Consider the following 9107-nt stretch of genomic DNA (forward strand, 5'->3'; position numbering starts at 1 on the left):
GGTGAAATACAAACAGACCCCTCCGAAATACAAAGGATTGATAAAAATATTATGAACAACTCTATTCCAACAAACTGGACAACCTGGAGGAAATGAACATATTCCTAGAAAAATATAACCTTCCAAAACTGAATCAGGAAGAATCTAAACATCTCAATAGTCAAATAACTATGGAAGAAATTGAAGCAGTCATCAAAAAGCTTCTGGCAAACAAAAGCCCAAGGCCAGATGCCTTCACAGGGGAGTTTTACCAAACATTCAAGGAAGAAATAAAATCCATCCTCCTCAGACTATTCCAGAAAATTCAAGAAGGAACACTTTCCAGCTCCTTCTATGAAGCCAGCATCACCCTAATACCAAAACCAGATAAAGACAACACAATGAAAGAGAATTACAGGCCAATATCCCTCATCAACATAGATGCCAAAATCCTCAACAAAATTCTAGCAAATCGGCTCCAGTAATACATCAGAAAGATCATACACCATGACCAAGTAGGATTTATCCCAGGGATGCAAGGATGGTACAATATTTGAAAATCAATAAAAGTGATATATCACATAAACAAATCGAGAGATAAAAACCACATAGTCATATCAATTGATGCAGAAAAAGCATTTGACAAAATTCAACACAGTTTCTTTTTTTTAATATATTTTTTCCATTTTTTTTATTAAGGTATTATATGTGTACATATCTGACCATTACCCGCCCTCACCCCACTCCCATACATTCCCTCACCCCCTAGTGTTTTGCATCCATTGGTTATGCTTATATGCATGCATACAAGTACTGTTCTCCACAGTGGCTGCACCAGTCTGCATTCCCACCAGCAGTGCACGAGGCTTCCTTTTTCTCCACATCATTGCCAACACTTGTCGTTTGTTGACTTGCATCTCTCCGATAATTAGTGACTTTGAGCATATTTTCATGTGTCTCTTGGCCTTTCTTCTGACTTCTTTCGAAAAGATTCTAGAGGTCCGTTGCCCATTTTTTTATTTGATCATTTCTCTTCCTTATATTAAGTTGTATAAGTTGCCTGTAGATGTTGGAGATTAAACCTTTATCAGTGATAACACTTGCAAATATGTTCTCCCATACAGTGGGCTTTCTTGTTGTTTTGTTGATGGTTTCTTTTGCTGGGCAAAAGTTTTTTATTTTGATGTAGTCCCATTTGTTTATTTTCTCTTTAGCTTCCATTGCCCTAGGAGCAGAATCAGTGAAGAAGTTCTTTCGGCATATGTCTGAGATTTTGCTGCCAGTGGATTCCTCTAGTATTTTTATGGTTTCCCGTCCTATGTTTAAGTCCTATATCCATTTGGAGTTTATTTTTGTGTATGGCGTAAGTTGGTAGTCTAGTTTCATTTTTTTGCATGTATCTGTCCAATTTTCCCAACACCATTTGTTGAAGAGACTGTCTTGACTCCATTGTATGTTCATGCCTCCTTTGTCAAATATTAATTGAGCATAGTGGTTTGGGTCGATTTCTGTGTTCTCTATTCTATTCCATTGATATATATGTTTGTTCTTGTGCCAGTACCAGGCTGTTTTGAGAACAGTGACTTTGTAATACAGCTTGAAATCTGGTATTGAGATCCCACCTACTTTGTTCTTCTTTCTCAGGATTGCTGTGGCTATTGGGGGTCTCTTTTTATTCCAGATGAATTTTTTGAGAGTTCTTTCTAGGTCTGTGAAATATACCGTTGGTATTTTAATGGGGAGTGCATTGAATCTATAGATTGCTTTGCGTAGTTTGGACATTTTAATGATGAACATGGTATGTTCTTTCACCTGTTTATATCTTCCTCTATCTCTTTTTCCAGTGTCCTGTAGTTTTCCGCATATAGGTCTTTTACCTCCTTAGTTAAGTTTATTCCTAGGTATCTTAATTTTTTTGGTGTGATGGTAAATGGGATTGCTTTTTTAGTCTCTCTTTCTGTAAGTTCACTATTGTTGTATAGAAATGCCTCAGCTTTCTTGGCATTAATTTTGTATCCTGCTACATTGCTGAATTCATTTATTAAGTCTATTAGTTTTTTTATGGATTATTTTGGGTTTTTTTATGTACAATATCATGTCATCTGCAAATAAGGACAGCTTTATTCTTCTTTCCCAATTTGGATGCCTTTTGTTTCTTCTTCTTGTCTAATTGCAATGGCTAATACTTTCAGTACTAGGTCGAACAGGGGTGGTATGAGTGGGCATCCTTGTCTTGTGCCTGTTGTTAGGGGAAATGGTTTTAATTTTTGCCCATTGAGTATGATGTTAGCTGTGGGCTTATCATATATAGGTTTTATTATGTTGAGGTATGATCCTTCTATTCCCACCTTGTTGAGAGTTTTTATCAAGAAAGGGTGTTGGATTTTGTCAAATGCTTTTTCTGCATCAATTGATATGACTATGTGATTTTAATCTCTCAATTGTTTATGTGATGTATCCGTTTTATTGATTTGTGAATATTGTACCATCCTTGCATCCCTGGGATAAATCCTACCTGGTCATGGTGTATGATCTTTCTGATGTACTGCTGGATCTGATTTGCTAGAATTTTGTTGAGGATTTTGGCATCTATGTTCATGAGGGATATTGGTCTGTAATTCTCTTTCATTGTGTTGTCTTTATCTGGTTTTGGTATTAGGGTGATGCTGGCTTCATGGAAGGAGCTTGGAAGTGTTCTTTCCTCTTGAATTTTTTGGAATAGTCTGAGGAGGATAGGTTTTTTAGTTCTTCCTTGAATGTTTGGTAAAACTCCCCTGTGAAGGCATCTGGCCCCGGGCTTTTGTTTGCCAGAAGCTTTTTGATGAATGCTTCAATTTCTTCCATAGTCATTGGCCTATTGAGATGTTTAGATTCTTCCTGATTGAGTTTTGGAAGGTTGTATTTTTCTAGGAATATGTTCATTTCCTCCAGGTTGTCCAGTTTATTTGGAATAGAGTAGTTTGTAGTATTTTGTAACAATCCTTTGTATTTCGGAGGGGTCTGTTTTTATTTCACCTCTTTCATTTCTGATTTTGTTTATATGGGTCCTCTCTCTTTGCTTCTTGGTGAGCCTGGCGAGAGGTTCATCAATCTTGTTTATCCTTTCAAAGAACCAGCTCTTGGTTTTGTTGATCTTTTGTATTGTTTCTTTGGTCTCTTTGTCGTTTATCTCCGCTCTGATCTTTATTATTTCTTTCCTTCTGCTTACACTGGGCTTTTCTTGTTGCTTTCTCTCTAATTCCTTGAGTTGTTGGGTTAGGTAATTTATTACCATTGTTTCTTGTTTTTTGCAGTAGGCTTGTAGAGGTTTGAACTTCCCTCTCAGGACTGCTTTCGCTGTGTCCCATAGATTTTGGATTGTTGTGTTTTTATTGTCATTTGTTGTCATGATGTTTTTTATTTCTTCCTTTATGTCTTTGGTAACCCAGTGATTGTTTAATAGCATGCTGTTTAGTCTCCATGTGTTTGATTTTTTTGCATTGTTTTTATTGTAGTTGATTTTCAGTTTTATGCCACTGTGATCTGAGAAGATACTTGATATGATTTCTATCTTCTTGAATTTGGAGAGACTTTGCCTATGTCCTAACATATGGTCTATCTTTGAAAATGACCCTTGTGCACTTAAGAAGAATGTGTATTCTGTGGCTTTGGGGTGAAATGTTCTGAAGATGTCAATTAATTCCATCTGGTCTAGTTAGTCATTTAGGATTGATGTTTGTTTGCTGATTTTTTGTTTAGAGGATTTGTCCAATGGTGATAGTGGGGTATTGAAGTCTCCCACTAAGATTGTATTGCTGTCAATCTCTCCTTTGATATCTTCTAGGAGTTTTTTAATGTATCTTGGTTCTCCTGTATTGGGTGCATATATGTTTACCAGAGTTATTTCTTCTTGTTGGATTGCTCCCTTTAGTATTATGAAGTGGCCTATATTATCTCTTGTTATGTCCATCACTTTGAGATCTATTTTGTCAGATATAAATATTGCTACCCAAGCTTTTTTTTCATTTCCATTCGCCTGGAAAACATTTTTCCATCCCTTTACTCTCAGTCTGTATGCGTCCTTTTTTTGAGGTTGGTTTCCTGTAGACAGCAGATATATGGGTTTTGTTTTCTTATCCAATCCATTACCCTGTATCTTTTGATTGGTGCATTCAATCCATTTACATTTAAATTTATTATTGATAAGTACTTATTTGTCGCCATTTTTATTTTATACCCCTGTGTTCCTTCTTTGCTTCCTATTTCTTTCTTTCTTTCTTTCTTTCTTTCTTTCTTTCTTTCTTTCTTTCTTTCTTTCTTCCTTTCTTTTTTTACAGCAGACCCTTTAACATTTCTTGCATTGCTGGTTTGGTGGTGATAAAATCCCTTAGTCCTTTTTTGTCTGTGAAGCTCCTGATTTCACCTTCAATTTTGATTGATAGCCTTGCTGGGTACAGTATTCTTGGATTCAGACCCTTCCTTTGCATGACTTTATATATTTCATTCCATTCCCTTCTGGCTTGATGAGTTTCTGTTGAGAAATCAGTTGCTAGTCTGATGGGGGTTCCTTTGTATGTAACTGTCTGTCTCTCTCTGGCCTCTTTTAAGATTCTTACTTTGTCGTTGGTGTTTGCCACCTTAATTATAATGTGCCTTGGCGTTGGTCTGTTGGGGTTCATTTTGCTTGGAACTCTGTGAGCTTCTTGGATTTGTGTGTTTTTTCTTCCCTATATCAGGGAAGTTTTCTGTTATTATTTCTTCAAACAGGTTTTCTATTCCTCGCTCCATTTCCTTTCCTTCTGGTACCCCTATTATCCTGATGTTGTTTTGTTTTGTGTTGTCCCGAAGTTCCCTTAGGCTCTCCTCATGCTTTCTAATTTTTGTTTCTAGAAGCTGTTGTACTTGGGTATTTTTTTTCCATCTTGTCTTCTAGCTCCCTTATGGGGTCCTCTGCTTCTTTTAGTCTACTCTTGATGCTTTCTATTGAGTTCTTTACAGCAGCAATGTCATTTTTCATTTCTTCTTGGTTCTTCTTCATTTCCTCTTGGTTCTTACTCATATTGTCCAATCTGTCTTCCATCCTTTTCAGCCACCTTATGACCATTTCTGTGAATTCTTTCTCTGATAGGTTGTTTGCCTCTAATTCGTTTACTTCCTTTTCTGGTGATGCCTGCTTTTCTTTCCTATGGGGGCTATTTCTTTGTCTCCCCATGGTCTCTCTTCTCCGGATGTCTGGTTATGTAGTTCTCTCTCTCCGGCGTTGATTTAAAGGTACAAAATACAACACAACCAGGCACAACACACAAGGCACTGAACAGAATTGTATTCACGATATTAATAACCTCCAATAAAGATGACCACCAGAGAAAGACAAATTAGGGAATAGGAGAGGAAGAGGAAGAGTAAAAAGAAAGAACAACAACAAAAAAAAGAGTGTGAATCTGAACTTGAGAAAGGAGAAGAAAAAAAAGAAAAGAAACAAAAGTAAGAGAGACAAGAATGATACTAAGAGAGAAAAGGGGAACAAACTACATATATGGGGAATAAACTCCAATAGAACAACCACTAATCCCAGCAAATTCCAGCAACACGAGCCTGGAGATTAATACAAACTGCAACACCAACTAATATCAAGTGAGGCAAGGGAAAACAAAGTAAAAAACAAACAAAAACAAAGCAAACAAAAGAACCAACCAAACAAACAAAAAGAATAATCAAAACAATCTCATAAGAAAGCATAAAAATTCAATCTAATCAACATTCAAGCAAACAACAACAAAAGGCCAGAGAGAAAAACAATTTTTTAAGGTAGCGTAGAGAGAGGTATATATGGACTTGGAGCAGGGGGTTGGGAATTAGATATATAAGTAGGGTGAAATTTTAGCAGCGGGTAGACTGAAAAAGTAGGGAAAATCTAAAGCCAGAAAGGGTTAAGATAAACAGGAGACCAAAAGGGGAAAGGTTAGGAGGAGAGTGATGGCAGAATGTTAGAGTTGAGATAGGGTAAAACGATTGTAAGGGAAAGATGCAAATAGAATGTAGGATACTAATCCCAGAATAAAAGAAAGAGAAAATCAAATGACATTTTTTTAAAAAAGTAAAATAATAGTAATAATAATGCTGATTGAAAATAAAAATGTAATAATTAAAAAGGTGAAAATCGAGTGTGGAAAAAGGAAAAAAAATTAGTTTCTTGAGTAAAAGATGCAAAAAATGAAAATAAAAAATTAGAATAAAAAAATTTAAAAAAAGAATTTAAAATAAAAAATAGGAAGACTAAAATGTGCAGTAGTGGCTGTCATTCACTTCCTCTGTTATTCTGTTTGGTACGCCTGTTTCCCAGTCTGGGCGGTATTTCAGTTCCCTTCGTTGCACTGCTCCTCAGTGTTGTAAGCCAGTCCTGATTTTTAAGCTGGCCGTGTCTTAATTTCTCGTATTTATTTTTGATTACACCAGAGACAATTAGCGTTTCGGCCCCTGGGTGGCAGTGTTTCTGAATTGACTTCCGGTCCTCTCTAGCTTCTTTTTTTTTCCCCCTCTATGGCACTCACTACAGGTTTGTGGAGGTGTGCGCCTCAGAGCTGCCTCTCCGATGGTCACACCCAGCTCTGCTCCCCAGGTTCCGGAAAAACAACTTCCCCCTGCAGTCTTTCAGGGTATTCCCCAACTGGGTTTTCCTATGTATTGGGCTTAGTAATCAGAGTTGGAAAGAGCCCAAGTATGCTGACAGTGGGTTTGCGCGCAAAACTAAGGATCCTGCACTCCTTTGAAAATTCTTAGTCTGACCCTCCTCGTCAGATTAAAATGAGTTGCTTTTAAGAGACCACTTCTGTTAGCAGCTCAGAGGACCCCCTTCCACATTCATGGGTCATGGCAGCTCCAACTGCCACAGATTTTTCTAGGCACAGACCTCCCGGGTCCTGCCGGTCCTGCGGCTCGCGTGCTTCCCTCTCCCACCGCGGGGATTAGAAACCACACCTTATCCCAGGCGAAATCTGACCTTTCTGTGGTGCAGTGAAGAGTTCCTTTGAATCCGAATGTTTGCGCCATAGGGGACTGATGTTCTGGTGCTCACAGCTGTTCAGTGTTTGCAGTTGTCGCGGAAAGTCAGGTTTCCAATAAAATCCTCCTTTCCTTCAAAAATGGCGAGGCCCCTGGTGAGCCCGCAGCTCCGGGAGGGGACCCAGCCCCTGTGGGTGCTGCACGGTCAGGGGAACCCTGCCCAGCACTCCCCCGCCTTCTCCTGGAGTTTAGCTGTCCCTTAGCTTGCCAACATACACTCCCCCTGCGAACCTCTGCTGCTTCTACTCTCTGCCCCAGGACCAGACTCCAAACACGACTCTATTCAGCCGCCATTTTGAGCAGAATCAGGTTTCTTAATTTTTTTCTGCAATGGTAAATGAGATTGTTTTTTTTTTTTTCTGCTTCTCTTTTTGTGAGTTCATTATTGGTGTATAAGTAGGCCATAGATTTCGGGGTGTTAATTTTGTATCCTGCTACATTGCCAAATTCATTTATTAGGTCTAGTAGTTTTTTGATGGAGTGTTTGGGGTTTTCTATGTACAATATCATGTCATCTGTGAATAAGGACAGTTTTACTTTTTTCTTTTCCAATTTAGATGCCTTTTATTTCTGCTTCTTTTCTGATGGCTATGGCTAGCACTTCCAGTACTATATCGAACAGGAGTGGTGAAAGTTGGCATCCCTGTCTTGTTCCTGTTCTTAGGGGAAATGAGTTTAGTTTTTGCCCATTGAGTATGATGTTGGCTGTAGGTTTGTCATATAAGGCTTTTATTATGTTGAGGTATGATCCTTCTATTCCCACATTGCTGAGAGTTTTCATCAAGAAAGGGTGTTGGATTTTGTCAAATGCTTTTTCTGCATTAATTGATATGATTACATAATTTTTGTCTCTCAGTTTGTTTAGGTGATGTATCACATTTATTAAATTACAGATATTGTACCATCCTTGCATCCCTGGAATAAATCTGACTTGGTCATGGTGTATGATCTTTCTAATGTAATGCTGAATCCGATTCGCTAGAATTTTGTTGAGGATTTTAGCATCTATGTTCATCAAGGATATTGTTCTGTAGTTCTCTTTTTTGTGGTATCTTTATCTGGTTTTGGAATTAGGGTAATGCTGGCTTCATAGAAAGAGCTTCAAGTGTGTTTTCCATTTGAATTTTTTGTAATAGTCTGAGGAGGATAGGTTTTAGTACTTCTTTCAACGTTTGGTAGAACTCCCCTGTAAAGCCGTCCAGACCAGGGCTTTTGTTTGTTGGAAGATTTTTTATCGCTGCTTCAATTTCTTCGGTAGTTATTGGCCTATTCAGGTTTTTTTATTCTTCTTGATTGAGTTTTAGAAGTTGTATTTTTCTAAGAATATGTCCATTTCATCAAGGTTTTCCATTTTGTTGGAATAGAGTTGTTCATAGTATTTTTTTTCATAATTGTTTGTATTTCTATGGGATCAGTTGTTACTTCACCTCTTTTATTTCTGATTTTGTGTATCTGGGTCCTCTATCTTTGCTTCCTTGTGAGCCTGGCTAGAGGTTCATTGATCTTGTTTATCCTTTCAAAGAACCAGTTCTTGGTTTTGTTGATATTTGTATTATATTTTTGGTCTCTATGTCGTTTATCTCCGCCCTGGTCTTTATTATTTCCTTCCTTCTGCTTATGCTGTGCTTTTCTTTTGTTCCCTTTCTAACTCTTTGAGTTGTAGGGTTAGATAATTTATTACCATTGTTTCTTATTTTTTGAGATAGGCCTGTAGAACTATGAACTTCCTTTCAAGACTGCTTTCGCTGTGTCCCATGGATTTTGGATTGTTGTGGTTTTTTTTTTCATTGTCATTTGTTGACATGATGCTTTTTATTTCCTCTTTGATCTCTTTGGTAACCAAATCATTGTTTAATAGCATGCTATTTAGCCTCCAGCTGTTTGATTTTTTCATTGTTATTATTGTAGTTGATTTCTAGTTTTATGCCGTTATGATCTGAGAAGATGATTGATATGATTTTATCTTGTTCAATTTGAAGAGACTGTTCCTGTGTCTCAATATGTGGTCTTTTTTATTTCTTTATTGAATAAGGTATTGCATATGTGTCCTTATTCACCCATTACCCCCCAAGCCCCCATTCATGCCA

The sequence above is a fragment of the Cnephaeus nilssonii genome (genome assembly GCF_951640355.1).
Source record: "Cnephaeus nilssonii genome assembly, chromosome: X".
Lineage (NCBI taxonomy): Eukaryota > Metazoa > Chordata > Mammalia > Chiroptera > Vespertilionidae > Cnephaeus > Cnephaeus nilssonii.